The sequence below is a fragment of the Gobio gobio genome (assembly GCF_949357685.1).
Source record: "Gobio gobio genome assembly, chromosome: 8".
In the NCBI taxonomy this organism is placed as follows: domain Eukaryota; kingdom Metazoa; phylum Chordata; class Actinopteri; order Cypriniformes; family Gobionidae; genus Gobio; species Gobio gobio.
Genome location: NC_137114.1, coordinates 14,174,213 through 14,189,108, shown reverse-complemented (window position 1 = coordinate 14,189,108; position 14,896 = coordinate 14,174,213). Strand labels below are relative to the sequence as shown.

The 14,896-nt window shown below is 44.9% G+C and overlaps 1 pseudogene across 1 annotated transcript; it reads right to left on the bottom strand.

Annotated features, from left to right (window-relative positions):
* Positions 1–3,845: 3,845 nt before the first annotated feature.
* On the bottom strand, positions 3,846–10,175 carry LOC307130516 (olfactory receptor 51I2-like; annotated as a pseudogene). Its single transcript has 2 exons — positions 9,515–10,175; positions 3,846–4,101 (listed from the first exon to the last, which is right to left on the bottom strand). The product of its transcript is annotated as an olfactory receptor 51I2-like (transcript).
* Between the last annotated feature and the right edge of the window lie 4,721 nt (positions 10,176–14,896).

Genomic DNA, 14,896 nt, shown 5'->3' with positions numbered 1-14,896 from the left:
TTTTCCCCCAAAACAAGACAAAAACTTTTGCTTGTCTAGTAAATGCTTCTTAATGTAAGATTGTTTAGATATTTGGACTGAAGAAAAGCATTTTTTGCAGTGTAGGTGCTTTTTGCATTCCTTTTCTCCCTTTGCATGAGCATAGATATAGGCTCCCCTTGGAAGAGTGGCGGCATTGAAGGCTGTAGTATGAAGGCCTATTTACTAAGGGTTTAGCACCTGACATACTCCCTTTATTTTTGATCTGCTGCGAGCTAAGGTGTCCGTTAGGGTTGAGTAAGAACTGAAGCACGACATACCTTTATGTCATCTGATTCATTTTTATCTCCCCCAAATGTGTTAATGTACATTTACATTTACATTTAGTCATTTAGCAGACGCTTTTATCCAAAGCGACTTACAAATGAGGGCAATAGAAGCAGCTAGAGCAGTCCAAGGGCAACAATATCAACAATATGCAAGTGCTGTAACAAGTCTCAGTTAATCTAGCACAGAACAGAATTTTTTAGTTTTTTTTAAATAAATAAATTAGACAGACAGACAGACAATGAATAGAATGATAAGTGCTATTCTCGATCGGTCAGGTGTTACAAGCATGTTACATGTAATGTAACATGCTTGTTGTGATTTGTGTTGTATGAAATGTGAATATATATATATATATATATATATATATATATATATATATATATATATATATATATATATATATATATATATATATATATATATATATATATGGAAATATTAAGTATTGCTTAATCTCATTTTTAAGCATCTATTCTGGAATCATTGTATTTAATGTAATGTTAATTCCTGGCTACTGGTTTTATTAATATTATGGTTGATACACAATAAAATACAGCTGATAACTGAAATTACACAGTTATGCACTGTGAAATAACAGAAACTCTGCCACTCTATCACAGTATACAACTCTTGTTTTACTGTGATTTACATTACATTTCTAAAAATAGAAAAGAAATGCAATTAACCAATAATTTCCTATAAAATGACAGATTTTTTACTGTGTTTGCATTTAATTAACTATAACATTGTTGTAACATTGTTGTAAAATTGTGCATTAACAAATTATTTAGGTTCTTTAATCTGTCATATAGAGACAAGCACATGAAAAAAAACTGTATCTAAAGCCGCGTTTCCACCGCAGGAACTTTACCCCGGAACCAGGAACTTTGGGGGGGAACTCGGTGTGTTTCGACCGCAGGAACCAGGGTCTAAATGAAGTTCCGGGTAAATATTTCCCCCTCCAAACGGCCCTGCTTGCGAGGTGGGACTTTTCAAAAGTTCCCGAACTTTCGGGGGTGGGACTTGGGCGCTGAACATGCTGATTGGTTGAGCTCTCGCAGCTATTTTTTTTTTCCACCGCCATATTTACGAGTCTTTTGCGAGGTGAGTTCTGTGGGTTTTGCGTTCAGTAAATATTTTTTTTTGCAACAATGGAGTTCAACAATAAATTCGACCGATGGACCGACGACGAGGTTCAGGCTTTATTGAGCATATATGCGGAGGAGGACATCCAGCGGGAACTGGAAACGGCGACCCGTAATGAAAAGGTATACCTGAAGATATCGACTCGGTTCCAGTCACACTGGAAAACAGTGCAGAGAGAAGTTGAAGAAATTAAGACAAGATTACAAGAAATTAAAGGATCATAACAACCGGAGCGGTTCCGACCGGCGTATCAACAAGTGGTATGACCGCCTGGACGCGTTGCTGGGACACAGACCGTCCTTTTCTGGCGCAGCGGTAACGAAAGACTCGGCTAGTGCGTTGTTGGAAACCATCCAGGAATCCGAGTGGGTTGAAGGTAAATATATCATCTTGGTATCATCTATTAAACTCGTTGCAGTGTTTAAACACGTTGCAGTAACTTTTTTCAACGTGCTTTTCCAGGTGTAACGAGTGGCCCTGATGAATCGCAGGCAACGGAGACCAGCGTGTTTTCCCCCGCGGTCACTAGTACGTTATAAAGCTGACAAAAATGTGTATATATTTAAAAACTGATGTGTAATCCTTAATGGTTTTGTTGTTTTTAATTGTAAACTTAAATTGCCCATGATAAAATTTGCACACTGGGCATTGTTCAAGCTGGCCAAACAATTGTTCATTATTTGTAGTGAAAACACTTTAAATAATTAATTGATGGTTTCTATTGTTTCATGGTTGCCTTGTGTATTAATTTCCATGTGTTTCTGTGCAAGTTTTCTACTTAGGGAAAAGGAAAAAGGACTGTGACTTTTTTGATGCACTGAGGGACATGGGCCGGGCCGTCCTGCAGCATGGACAAGAACAGCCTGACCAACAATATATTCAGCTGTTACTGGAGAGCCAGGCCGAGGAGAGATGAGGAGGCAAGAGCTGGCATTCCACCAGTCAGAAGCGGAAGAAAGCAGAGGGACTTTCAGACCGGGTTTCTGTCTGTTCTTGGACAGTTTGTCCAGTCGTTCAAGAAGTAGCCACAATGACCAGCCGCTTGAATGAAGCATTTGCACTACCACACTTGTACTTTATATATTGTACATGTTGGCACAGCTCTTGGAAAGGTTACTGAAAAATACACTTTTTTTTTATATTGTTGTTTTCACATTTTATATTTTCATTTTATTGTTCTAGTAATTTATTTGTCTTTGCACACTTTTATTTTAATTTTGTAAGAACTAATCTGTCTAAAATAAAGTAAAATGTGTAAAATGTCACTGTGTCTTTAATTTCCACATTCTAACTATATAACCACATTCTAATTGTATTCATATAGTGTAGGAAGCAAATAAAAGGGCTGCTGCTCGCAAGTCTTTCTGAATATGCACATAAACATATCTAGAAAACCCAAATATTATATTTTTAAATGTATAACTATGTGAATGTAGTATAATAACTTATAACCACAACTTAAGTGAAGCCATAAGTGTGGTCCTGCTTCATTTCAAATTTGAGGAAGAAGTCTCTAAAATTATGCATTTAATGAAGCATATTGTAATACTAGTCATGTGAATTTTTTTTTTTGTGAATGTTAAGAGATGTTATTGTGATAAAAAATAAAATACTTGCAGTCTAGTACCTAATCTTTCAACTGCTTTATTCAGTCTATTGTTTTCATTCAATTAACTTTTCACACATCTGTCATGACATGAAACCTCATTATCCTTTTATAGAAAATGTTTTGTTTTGGAATTGAGCTATTACAACACATTCAGATTTTGGATTGCCCATCATCCCATTTTGCATTAAAATGGTCAAACCAGGTGAAAGTGCACGTTTAAATAAACAGTGTTGGTAATGTGTGTACATAATCAGCAAAAGCAGCGCTGCTTGCATCTCCTACACTTGTTATTGTTGCAGACAGTATCGCGCAAAAGTGATTACTGTCCGTCGGTGACTGGGAGAAGCAGTCGCGCGCATTCCCACGTCACCGGACTAATTTGCCTAATCTCCCCGGTACTTTAGACCGCGGTGGAAACGCAGATTGTAGCAGGTCTGGGGGAGAAAAAGTTCCTGGGAAAAAAGTTCCTGGTACAAATAGTTCCGGGTAATTTCGGTGGAAACGCGGCTTATATAATAATTAAAATAACTGTCAAATAAATAATATTTTCCATGAAGTAGAGAACAGGAACTTGTACCAGGCACTGCACAGCAATTAGATACAGTACCAAACTAATATCTTAAAATTAAAACAAAAAATCTTAAATCAAAACTTTGAGATGAAAAATACTGAATGACTGGACTGGATTTCCGTAAAATATAGGGTGCAATTTTGCTGATGTATAGTCCTAAAAAACAATCTGTAATATTCTGTGTAACCTTTATTACACTAGATAAATCATTTACCTGGATCCATTTATAAGACGGATAATTGTTTTGCGAATATCGGGCAAGTTTAAAGCATAAACAAGAGGGTTCAGGATGGGAGGTATAATAAGAAATTCAAGTGAAAGTAAAACTGACAACCATAAAGGAAGTTTTACAGTCACAAGCCGACTCAAAGTGACCTCAGAAATAATGGCAATTGAGAAATTCAAAAGAATCACAATGTGTGGAATACAAGTTTGAAAAGCTTTGCCCTTGACTTGTGATGAGCTTCTTCAACAAATTATTAGATTTCGAAAGGGAACTCGCACTGCGTCAGCTTCGACGCTACGGGGAACGCCTCCAGCGTGACAGGTGCCTGAAATCACTATTGAAAAACGTCAATCCTATTGACCGGCAACAGCCTATGATGTCATCAAGGCGCGACCAGGAAGTATATAAGGGCGCCTTGCCAACATGACAGTATCTCTTCGTCTTCAGGGACTGTTTTGCCTGTTTCGCTATTGGGAAGCATCAACAGAGAAGGATATGAAGTGTGCGAAGAAGCAGCGACACTTCCGCAAGTGTGTGGATCCGTGCAACAGGTACCTTACACCTGATGACACACACACACTCTGCGTGTACTGCCTGGGGGAAGAGCACGCACGGGATGTTCTCGTGGGAGCATCCTGTGCGAACTGTGAGCGTTTTCCCATGAGAACGCTCCGCTCTCGTTTGGCTCTCTTCTCGAGGGGAGAGAGCTCAGCAGCTGGGAACGGCCCCGCTCGTGCTGAGGCTGAGCGGCGGTTACAGACTTGGGGTTCCCAGCTGGACCTGGCTCGTCGTCTGGAGACCGGTGTAGTGTTGGCAGACAACGAGCCAGATCGCGAGGGGCGGACCTCGGAGGAGGAGCAGGATTTGCGCTCCTCCTCCTCGTCCGCTGCTTTTCCATTTGAGCAGAGGATGGTTGAGGAGGCGAATGAAGCGCCTGAGGCTGAGGCTTCTCAACCACCCTGTCCCATGTATGGGGAGCTATTGGAGGTGATGGAGCGTGCTGCAGGTAGACTGCAGCTGCCCTGGCAGCGCGCTAGGAGAGAGGACGCGCGTCCGGGTAGGCTGGACGACCGTTTTCTCTCCGCCCATGACCAACCAGCTCTCGGGAGTCTTCCATTCTTTCCCGATCTCCACCAAGAGATCGTGAGAGGATGGAAGAAACCTTATTCAGCTCGGATCCTTCGACAACAGCGGGCTAATTTCGCTGATGTCGAGGGATTGCCCGAGGCGGGATACGTGGCGTTGCCGCCCGTAGACGAGGCGTTTGCGAACTACCTCGCCTCCGGGCGGCTATCGACATTAAGGGCTCCCACCCTGCCGTCTGAACCTCTCAGGACATCTGCGCGCCTGAACGGCAGGGCATACATGTCGGCGGGTCATGCCGGGGCAGCCTTACACACAATGGCGGTGTTACAGGCTTACCAGGCAGACCTGCTGGGGGACCTCGATCAGGGGGTGGGTCTGACCCCTGAGGCGGTAGTCGAGTTGCGCCGGTCCACAGATCTGTCTCTCCGGGCCACCAAGCAAACCGCTTTTGCCATCGGTCGTTCGATTTCGGCGATGGTGGCCACGGAGAGACATCTGTGGCTCAACCTGGCGGACATCGGGGGGAAAGAGAGAACCTTTCTCCTCGATGCCCCGGTATCGCCCTCTGAGCTTTTTGGCACCTCCGTAGAGGCGGTGGTGGGTAAGTTCAGGGAGGCGAGGGCGCGCTCGGCAGCGTTTAGGACTTGCATACCGCGGAGGTCCGGGACAGCGCCCAGGCAGTCGGGTGTCCCGCTCCCGTCTCAGTCTGAGGGCTGGAGACAGGGGCAGCGAGCCAGCGTTGCCTCTCGAGTGCCCCCGCCGTGGAGGAGCGGGACACAGAAGAGGCGGGACACCCGCAACCGGAAGAGGAAGGAAGCCGGGGCTGGCAACCAGGACCAGCATAGGCGGCAGACTCCGCCCCCGAGGGCGCGGAGATGAATGCTGCTTTTCCCTTCCTCTCACGTTCTCCCCGGGCGCTTTACATCAGGCCGGTGGGCCTATGATGAGCAGGAAATGTAAGATTCTGACGGCCCGCCTGGCTTGGTTGTCGAAGCGCCCCCCTCAGGTTGGCGGATACTAGCTCGGTGGCTGGATTGACGCACCGCGAGGAGCGATTGGTGAGTCCCCCTCTATGAGGGTGAAACAATTTCAAAACTATGTTTTTCAGGACTTTTTGACCGTCGCTCCCCTGAGGGGTTGCTTGGGGAGATTTTGGATCATCGCGGGATGTCGCAGGGCCTGCAGCTCCCCGTGAGTAAGCTAAAGAACGATCTTCTTTGCAACATTATGTGGTTGTGTGTGTATGCCTCACTTTTGCTAGTAGAGTCTTGCTGCCTCTCCGTGTTATTTTCCCACTATGTGGGTGATTAATTTGCGCTCTTGCCCAAGGGCTTGTAGTGTAGAGGGCTAGCTGTGTTTTCCTAGCGTAAAAGTGGGAAGTAGCTGAAGACCGGGTACGCGCTAATGCGCGAGCTGTAGTAAGATCTGCGCCCAGCTCTGCGGGGCTTTGGGAAAAGGGGTTTCGGGGCCTCAGTGTGTTATATTAGAGGTAATAATATTTCTTTCCCGAGCCCTGAGTAGATCTAGTGCAGTATGCCGCACCACTTGGCCTAGGCTTTGTCAAGGATGGGGGCGTTCCCTTTTAATGAAGGTTGTTCGCCCCTGGCCTGTCCTTTGATATGAGAACATGGCGTGGTTTATGCATCCTTGTTTCAGCCTCCTCTTGTTACAGAGTCGTCCGGCCAAGGCCCGCCCCCTTCTCTGCGTTCTGGGGTTACGAGTAACGCAGTCGGGGTGTTGCAGCAGACAGCGACTTTGCCAGTGGTCGTGGGGCGGAGTGAAGCGTCTTTCGCTGGTTTTGCGATCAGACTTTATCTGCCGTTTCCACCTTTCAGAGCTTGGTGGCCGCCATCTTTTGGCGGCCCCCGGCCTCTTCCTGGAGGATGTTCGGCCGGTGGGTTCTATATTTTCTAAAAGAAAAGGTATTGTTTCACCCTTGCTCTATGTCTCTGCTCCACCTCCTTTAGGGCTGGGGTTGAACTGAACATCGGATAAACCTCTGTGAAGGTTCTGGTCGGATGCTCCCCTGAGGCCCGAGCATTACCAATGGCTGACGCCCTCGCACTTATGGTTGGCCGCTGCATGGAAAGTAAGACAGCCGCCCCGAGGCAGGTGACGTAAGTTGTACTCCCCTCGCTTTAGAGGGTCTTTGTTTAAGCACTTTCGCTGAGTACACTGCTGTTGGCAATGTGATTAGGTCCATGTTTGTAGGCGCTGCCCGAGAGACTGCGCCGTCCTAGGGGCCCTAGGACACGGCGATGCAAGTTGTCCCTAGCTGCCTCTGGGATGGAGCCAGCCCCAGGTGGGGGCATAGGAGCCAGCTGGTTGTTAGCAGCCAGCTTCGGCAGTCTGGGCAGTTGGACTTCAGAACAGGTAGTAGGCATCAACCGGCCTCCCTGCAAGGAAGTCTCGATGCCGTGGCCCACGAGTGGGCCCTGGAGGATCTTCTCCACTGGTGTCGACGTCAGCAGTAACCTCGTCAGCTACTCTCCTTGGGGATGAGTTCCCAGGTGTGAACTGGATTTCCAGGCTTTGTCAGCAGCAGACAGCTGCCGCCAGCCCAGGCGCAGCAGCCAGCCTTCTTAAGGCCGCCCTGAGGGGTAGGCTCCTGGTTTGGTTTACCTTTACTCAGATGGTAGGCCCGATTGGCCTCCCTGAGGGCCTGCTGTGGTCAGCAGGCGCTGCCTGGTCTCCCCCGAGGGGGCACGACTGGCATTAAGTCCCTCGATGGCTGGTATAAGCTGCTAGTAGGCGCTGTATGGCTAGCACGACTGCTAGTAGGTAGTAGGCCTCAACCGGCCTCCCTTAATGCAGCCGCTGGGGCGGTGACCATGAAGTGCCATGAGTAGCACATTCTGGCTTGGGCGGCTCGCTCTGCTATCAAGTGGAGGCATTGCGCCTCCCTGAAATCGTTCCCCGGTCCCCAGGTTCGGTAACGGATCGTAGCACGGGATGCTATCAGGCAAAGCTGCACGGGGCTTCCCTGTGGGATTCGCTTGGAGTAGTAGGCCCCATGTGGCCTCCTCTGAGGGCACGCTCCTGTCTCGTGGTCTCTGGATAGGTCCAGTCACTGAGCAGAGGGCTGTGATGGAGAAATGCCCGGCATTGTTGCAGGTGGTAGGCCCGTTAGGCCTCCCTGATGATGCGAGTCCCTATCTTCCCTGCTACCTCGAGGGCTAGCACGACTGCGATCAGGTTTCAGGCCCGTATGGCCTTCCTGAGGGCGAGCTCCGCTGTTGGACACGCGAGCAGTCGGCAAGGGTTACCAGGTGGAGGCTCCTCTAGGCCTCCATGGGGAACGAGTTCCCCTGGCGGGAACGCACAACTGGCTTTACGCTGACAGCTAGTGGTCACCTGCTATCAGGCGCCGGTCTCTGGCCGTTCGCGAGACCTGGAGGCGGTGTTCTTACCCTTGCACGACGAAACTTACTGCTGCTATGCGGTCCCCACGGGAGGGGACTTTCATAGTTTGCCTACTGCATGGTTACCTACCAGGCAGGCTTATGAGCTCCTCTCGAATGAGGGTCTATTATGAGCTTACGGCCGCTTGGCGCTGGTTAAGGGTTGTAGGCCCCTCGGGGCCTCCCTGGCATAATCAGCCTGTAAGGCCTCTGGCCTCCTAAGCACGTTTTAAAGTAGGTGCTTGGTAGATCCGAGGATCGAGCGGCTAAACTCCCCTCGCTAGCAAGGGTTATATAGCACTTCGCTGAGAGCTTCTATCCGGGATAACCCGTCTCTGAGATCCGGCTAGTGGATGTTACTGCCTTTCTTGCAGCACCCTAGCGGGATGCCTCTTCGGAGGCGAGTACCAGAGGCTCTGTACTGTACAGACAGGGTTGACCGTATTACGTGTCCCATAACAGACTGGGTCACCTGGTCAGGTCTCCCTGGTGGCATTCGGTGTGAACCTCCCGAATAGTGACTGGCATAGGGTTCCCTCGTAGTTCCCTTGCCACGTTCCCTTAAAGGAACCCCTTCTAAGTCGAATGGGTGATTCCAGGCCTTCGAGCAGGGCCTGGGAAGGACCTCATGTGTGTGAAGGTTCCTTCTTGGGCGATAGCTTGGGCTATGACCGTAGGGAGCGCTGTCACTGACAGCCTAATGTGACCAGAAGGGGATTGGTTCAGGCATTTCATATGAATTTGCTTATCTTGACAGTTGTCACTGCCAGTGGGCATGCACTCCCGTCGGCATGGCGGCGTGGGTATATCGTTCCCCGTAGCGTCGAAGCTGACGCAGCACGAGTTCCCTTTCGAAAGGGAACGTCTCAGGTTACGAATGTAACCATTGTTCCCTGAGAACAGGGAACGAGACGCTGCGTCGCTGTGCCATGCCGCAGGGCCTACCTGCCGAAAACAGTCCCTTCAGACGATTAGATACTGTCATGTTGGCAAGGCGCCCTTATATACTTCCTGGTCGCGCCTTGATGACATCATAGGCTGTTGCCGGTCAATAGGATTGACGTTTTTCGATAGTGATTTCAGGCACCTGTCACGCTGGAGGCGTTCCCCGTAGCGTCGAAGCTGACGCAGCGTCTCGTTCCCTGTTCTCAGGGAACAATGGTTACATTCGTAACCTGAGACGATTTTTACATAGGAATATAATATTAAACTTAATGGAATGATTACAGTTGTGATCAATATAACAAATCCCATGGCATTATTAACAGTAGTGTTTCCACAAGACAGTTTGACCATTTCAAAGCTGTGACAGTACACCTTAAACAAGTTGTTACCACATAATGTCAGTCTGGAAGTCAAAATAGCAGAAATACCAAGATAAATCATTGGATAAGTCAGGTTTATAACTATTAAAACAGTTAGAAACCTTGGTGTAAATATGTTGTGATACTGTAAAGGTTTACAGATTGCAACAAATCTGTCAAATGCCATTAACATTAATATTGTATTCTCATTTGCTGCATATGTGAAAATGACATAAGACTGTAAGAGACATGCTTCACGGGAGATTGAGTGTGTATCAGATAGCAAGTCTGTCAGTACTCTTGGGAAAAAGCCAGCTGTTCCAAACACAGAGTTGATAGACAAACACGAAATCAGAATGTACATGGGCTGGTGTAAAGTCCTTTCCAGATATATTACAAGCATAATAATGGCATTAAATAGTGTGATAGCACAGTATAGAATAAACCCTAAACTGAATAAAGCATATCTTATGTTCCCAAGATTTTCAAACAACATGAAATAAAAATATGTTCCATTTTCCATTTTCTGATAAGCAAATGTAGCCTTCAATGACCTGAGTTAAGACAACAGACAAAGATCTTATGATTTATACACATTTTAAACATGAGCAATATGTTATCAACTTAGTTTTTTTTTTTTTATTCTACGTATATACAAGTAGGATTTAGTAAGGTTAAATTTATTACTTCATGATACCTTACCCTCTTCACAAATACTGATATATTTTCAACAGTATACATGCAAAGTGTCAACAATTTAAAATCCAACAATTTTTTAAAATTCATTTTTCAATCAATATCAGGCAAAAGTATAATCAGTATCATAAAAAGACATTGCACAATTTAAATACCTACTCTAATACACCTTGAAATGACCACCAATGCTTCCTCATTTATTGTGCTTGAATAACTGTGGGTCACCAGCACAGGTTCACTTTTTTATATATCTTGCATGGCTCAGGCCTCCACGGATAGGCTTCTTTTGCATAAAAGACACAAAACCCTGTTGATTTGATTTCCCTAGAAACTAATTAATCAAATAGATCATGGCAGACTGAAAATAGACAGTTAAATTAGCTTATGCAACAGGACATACTGTAACAGCAAAGGAAAGCATGAATAACTTTCTGGTAACTGGAATTCAGAAAATATTTTTACTAAAGCTTTAACATTTTGCTTACAGCACTATTAACATGTCTGCTGTCATTACGTACCTATTGTTCAGATACAAATAAATTATTATTTCAGGCAGCTGGTTTTGTCTTGCACTCTGTACTTTGATGGCACACATGATTGGGACGTGGCAGCGGCACCAATCAAAGTCGGATAAAAACTTTGCATCGCGTTTGTCAGACACCAATCAGTCTTATTGGGTATAATAGAAAAGGTTAACATGCTTTAATGTTAAAGGGATAGTTCACCCAAAAATGAAAACTAGCCCATGATTTACTCACCCTCAAGTCATCCTAGGTGTATATGACATTCTTCTTTCAAACGAATAAAATCGGAGTTATACAACAAAAGTCCAGGCTAATCCAAGCGTTTTGAAGTCCATAAAAAGTGCATCTGCCCATCAAATAACTGCTCCACGCGGCTCCGGAGTGTTAATAAAGGCCTTCTGAAGCGAATTGATGCGTTTGTGTAAGAGAAATATCCATATTTAAAACTTTATAAAGTAAAGTTTTTCGGCCGACCGCCTTCCGTGTTCAATTTATGGAAAAAGTGTTGAAAGGTACTCTGCCGATCGAAAGACTAATGCGACCAGGTACGCTTGTCATGACGTCACGTACGCATCTTGAGTTTCACTTTCAACATTCAACACTTTTCCATGAAAGACGATCGGCTGGAACTTTACTTTAAATATGGATATTTTTCTTACACAAACGTATCGATTCGTTTCAGAAGTCCTTTATTAACACCCCGGAGCCACGTGGAGCATGTTATTCGGCGGACAGATGCATTTTTTATGGACTTCAAAAACAGAGCAACTATTATTGCTATTCTAATGCTTGGATTAGCCTGGACTTTTGTAATATAACTCTGATTGTGTTTGTCTGAAAGAAGAATGTCATATACACCTAGGATGACTTAAGGGTGAGTAAATCATGGGCTAATTTAAATTTTTGGGTGAACTATCCCTAAATCACATACTGTACATTATTGCAACTCCTCTATTCCCAGTCTGTCTAAAACATGCTGATTTTTACAAAGCCCCTCCTTCCGAAAAGCTCAGAGTGCTCTGATTGGCCAGCTGACCCAGTGCGTTGTGATTGGCCAAACACCTCAAGTAAATGCAAGTGATTTAAATATTCATGCAATTATTATTATTATTATTATTATTATTACTACTACTACCGTATTCTCCATCTGCCTGAGTCTACAGCTACATTAGAAAATTGTAGATTTTATTTAAAAATGCTAACAAGCTATTTTCCAAAAGTTGCTAATCCACATCGAAACATCTGAAAAGTGCACCTTACCGCGCATGCGTAAAACATTCTAAAAGTTCACAAGATGATACAGAGAGAGCAGACATAATAAAATAAAATTCTCATGCTATTCTTCTGGCACAATAATTTTATTAGGAAAATGTCCCACTACTCAGTGTCGCTGCCAGGTTGCACAAAAAATTGTATGGTCTGAAATGCAATTGTCCTCATGCTTTGCCACAGGACAGCAATTGCAAGTACATTTGCGATCATCTTCGCCGGAATGCAATAGAAAGACTGTACAAAGGAACATTTCCCTTTAGCAACACTATGAAAGTATATAGCAGGCACAACAATGCCAGTATAACTATATCTATGTGTTCAATATTTGTCACATGACTAAATATGTGTCATCATTTTACAATTTATCCACTTGGGAGAGTGTTTTCAAAAAGCTCTGTCTTCTGTGACAAAAATGATACCTCAATGTGGACGAAAGGCCAAAACGGAGAGAAAAGGATGTGTTTTCAAACGGAAACATATTAGTGTGGACAAGGTCTGAATTCTAGTTCCTTGTTTTTTTAATTAGTTCTACACCTGTTCTCAGTTCTGTTAATTATCTCCCTCATTTATTTTAGCTCTTAAGTTCTTCCCAGTTCTTTGTCTTGCCATAATGTAACTGTATCTTGCCATAATGTAACTGTATGTAAAATTGTATGTTAGGTTTGTGTTTTGATCTTCCTTAATTGTTTCTGTACTCTCTGAGTATTTTTGGATGTAAATTAAAGACTTCTTAAGTGAATCTTTTTAGTCGTGTTTATTGTCTAGCAGTATGTGACAATATTATTATATTTTAATATTGTCATGGTCAGGTATGGGGGAAAGGAGTGAGGACTCAAGTGCAATAAAAATGGGGTTTTAATAACTACAAAATAAAATAAACACAAACAAAATACAGACGAGGGGAAAATCAAACAGAACATAATACATACTAGGAACAGACGACATACCAATGATTACGAACCAGCACAAGACTGAAGACACAAGGAGATTAAATAGGGGACAAACAAGCAGGTAATGGGGAAGAACAGGTGGGGCAAATTAACCAATAATCAGATAACAAGAGGGGTGGGATCAAGACAATAGACAGGAGAGCACATGACACAAGGAACATGTGACGAGCCATGTGCTCACACCAAACACAACAAAACACAAGACAGACATGTGACAAATATTGTTTCACTTATACATAGGGTGACCAGATTTCTGATGGTGGAATATGGGACGGACCTCACCAAAAAAACAACAACACCCCACCCATTTTGTTGTTATTACATTATGAGTTGCTACAAGTCCTCTGCAAACTTTTAGGTTGCACTGCTCAGGAACAGCTTTATAAAGATTTTTTTTTAATTCTCATAATTAACTAGTTGCTTATTAGCATGTATATTATAAGGATATTAGCTGTATATCAGTACTTATAAAGCACATATTAATGCCTTATTCTGCATGATCATATTCTAAATCCCTTCATTTTTATCCACATTTTTTGCCAATTCCGATTTCTTTCAAATAACTACAATTGACAGCATATACAAAGAAAATGTCTCGGTTACGTATGTAACCCTCATTCCCTGAAGGAGGGAACGGAGACTTTATGTAGATCTCACCGACGTATTGGGATAATGCTTTGGCGTGCAAGATTTTAATTTTACGTTCCGACTTGCAGCACAGGTATAAATGCGTAATCAGATGCAACGCACCTTTGTTTTTTGCTGAGGAGCCGAGCTAATGGCTTGGCCACACAGTGGTGGTGGCGACGGGACGTAACATGTCTGTTCCCTCCTTCAGTGAATGAGGGTTACAAATGTAACCAAGCCTCCTAATCCCCCCACACCTTGGGGGAAATTGGATAGGGCTTACGCAACAAAAGTCAGATACTGCTGTTCCACATGACACACTCATTGAGACTATTGGATAACACTGAAAAAGGGAACGCTGCGGAAGCCACATCCTGCCCGAAGGGAGGTATCATGTAGAGATTACACATATGGACTGGCCAATTTAGGGCAGTGCAACATATGGAATGTCCCTGGGGTGACTCAGGTCATGTTAGGAGGGAGACAACACCGGTCAGAGGTGACAGAGCGGACTCTGCCAAGGGAAAGACACAAGCTCACCATCAGGGGAACCGTACCATGGAAAATACACATATGAGACCGCCATAGGATCACAACATATAGGACCCAGCCTAGCACAGGTTCCACCTCTGCATATGAGTGTTAGGCCTGGCGTCTGACTTTCCACCACGTCTGACTGCCGAGGGTGACGGAGGAACTAGCCAGGATTCGCCAAATGGGGAACTCTACTGGAGCAAATAAGCACACCTATCCGGTCCCTAACAGACAAAGAGCTGGTCTGGGGTCCTGAACCTCTGCGTTCTTTCCATGCACAGGTGCAAAGCGTGGACGGGACAGAGCAAAGCTAAAGCTGGGTCTGCCTCATCTGAGGGCAACGCTTGCCGGTTCACCACCTGGTCCCTGAAGGGAGTGGTGGGAACCTTGGGCATGTATCCAGGCTGAGGTCTCAGGATAACGTGAAAGTTAGCCAGGCCGAATTCTAGGCACTATTCGTCGACCGAAAACGCATGTAGGTCCCCTACCATCTTGATGGAAGCCAATGCAGTCATCATGTCTTCCACAACAGGATTTTAAACTCAGCTGACTGCAAAGGTTCGAATGACGCTCTCTGTAGTGCCGTAAGCACCATAGACGAGTCCCAAGAGGGTACCGAGTGAGAGGGAGGAGGATATAAT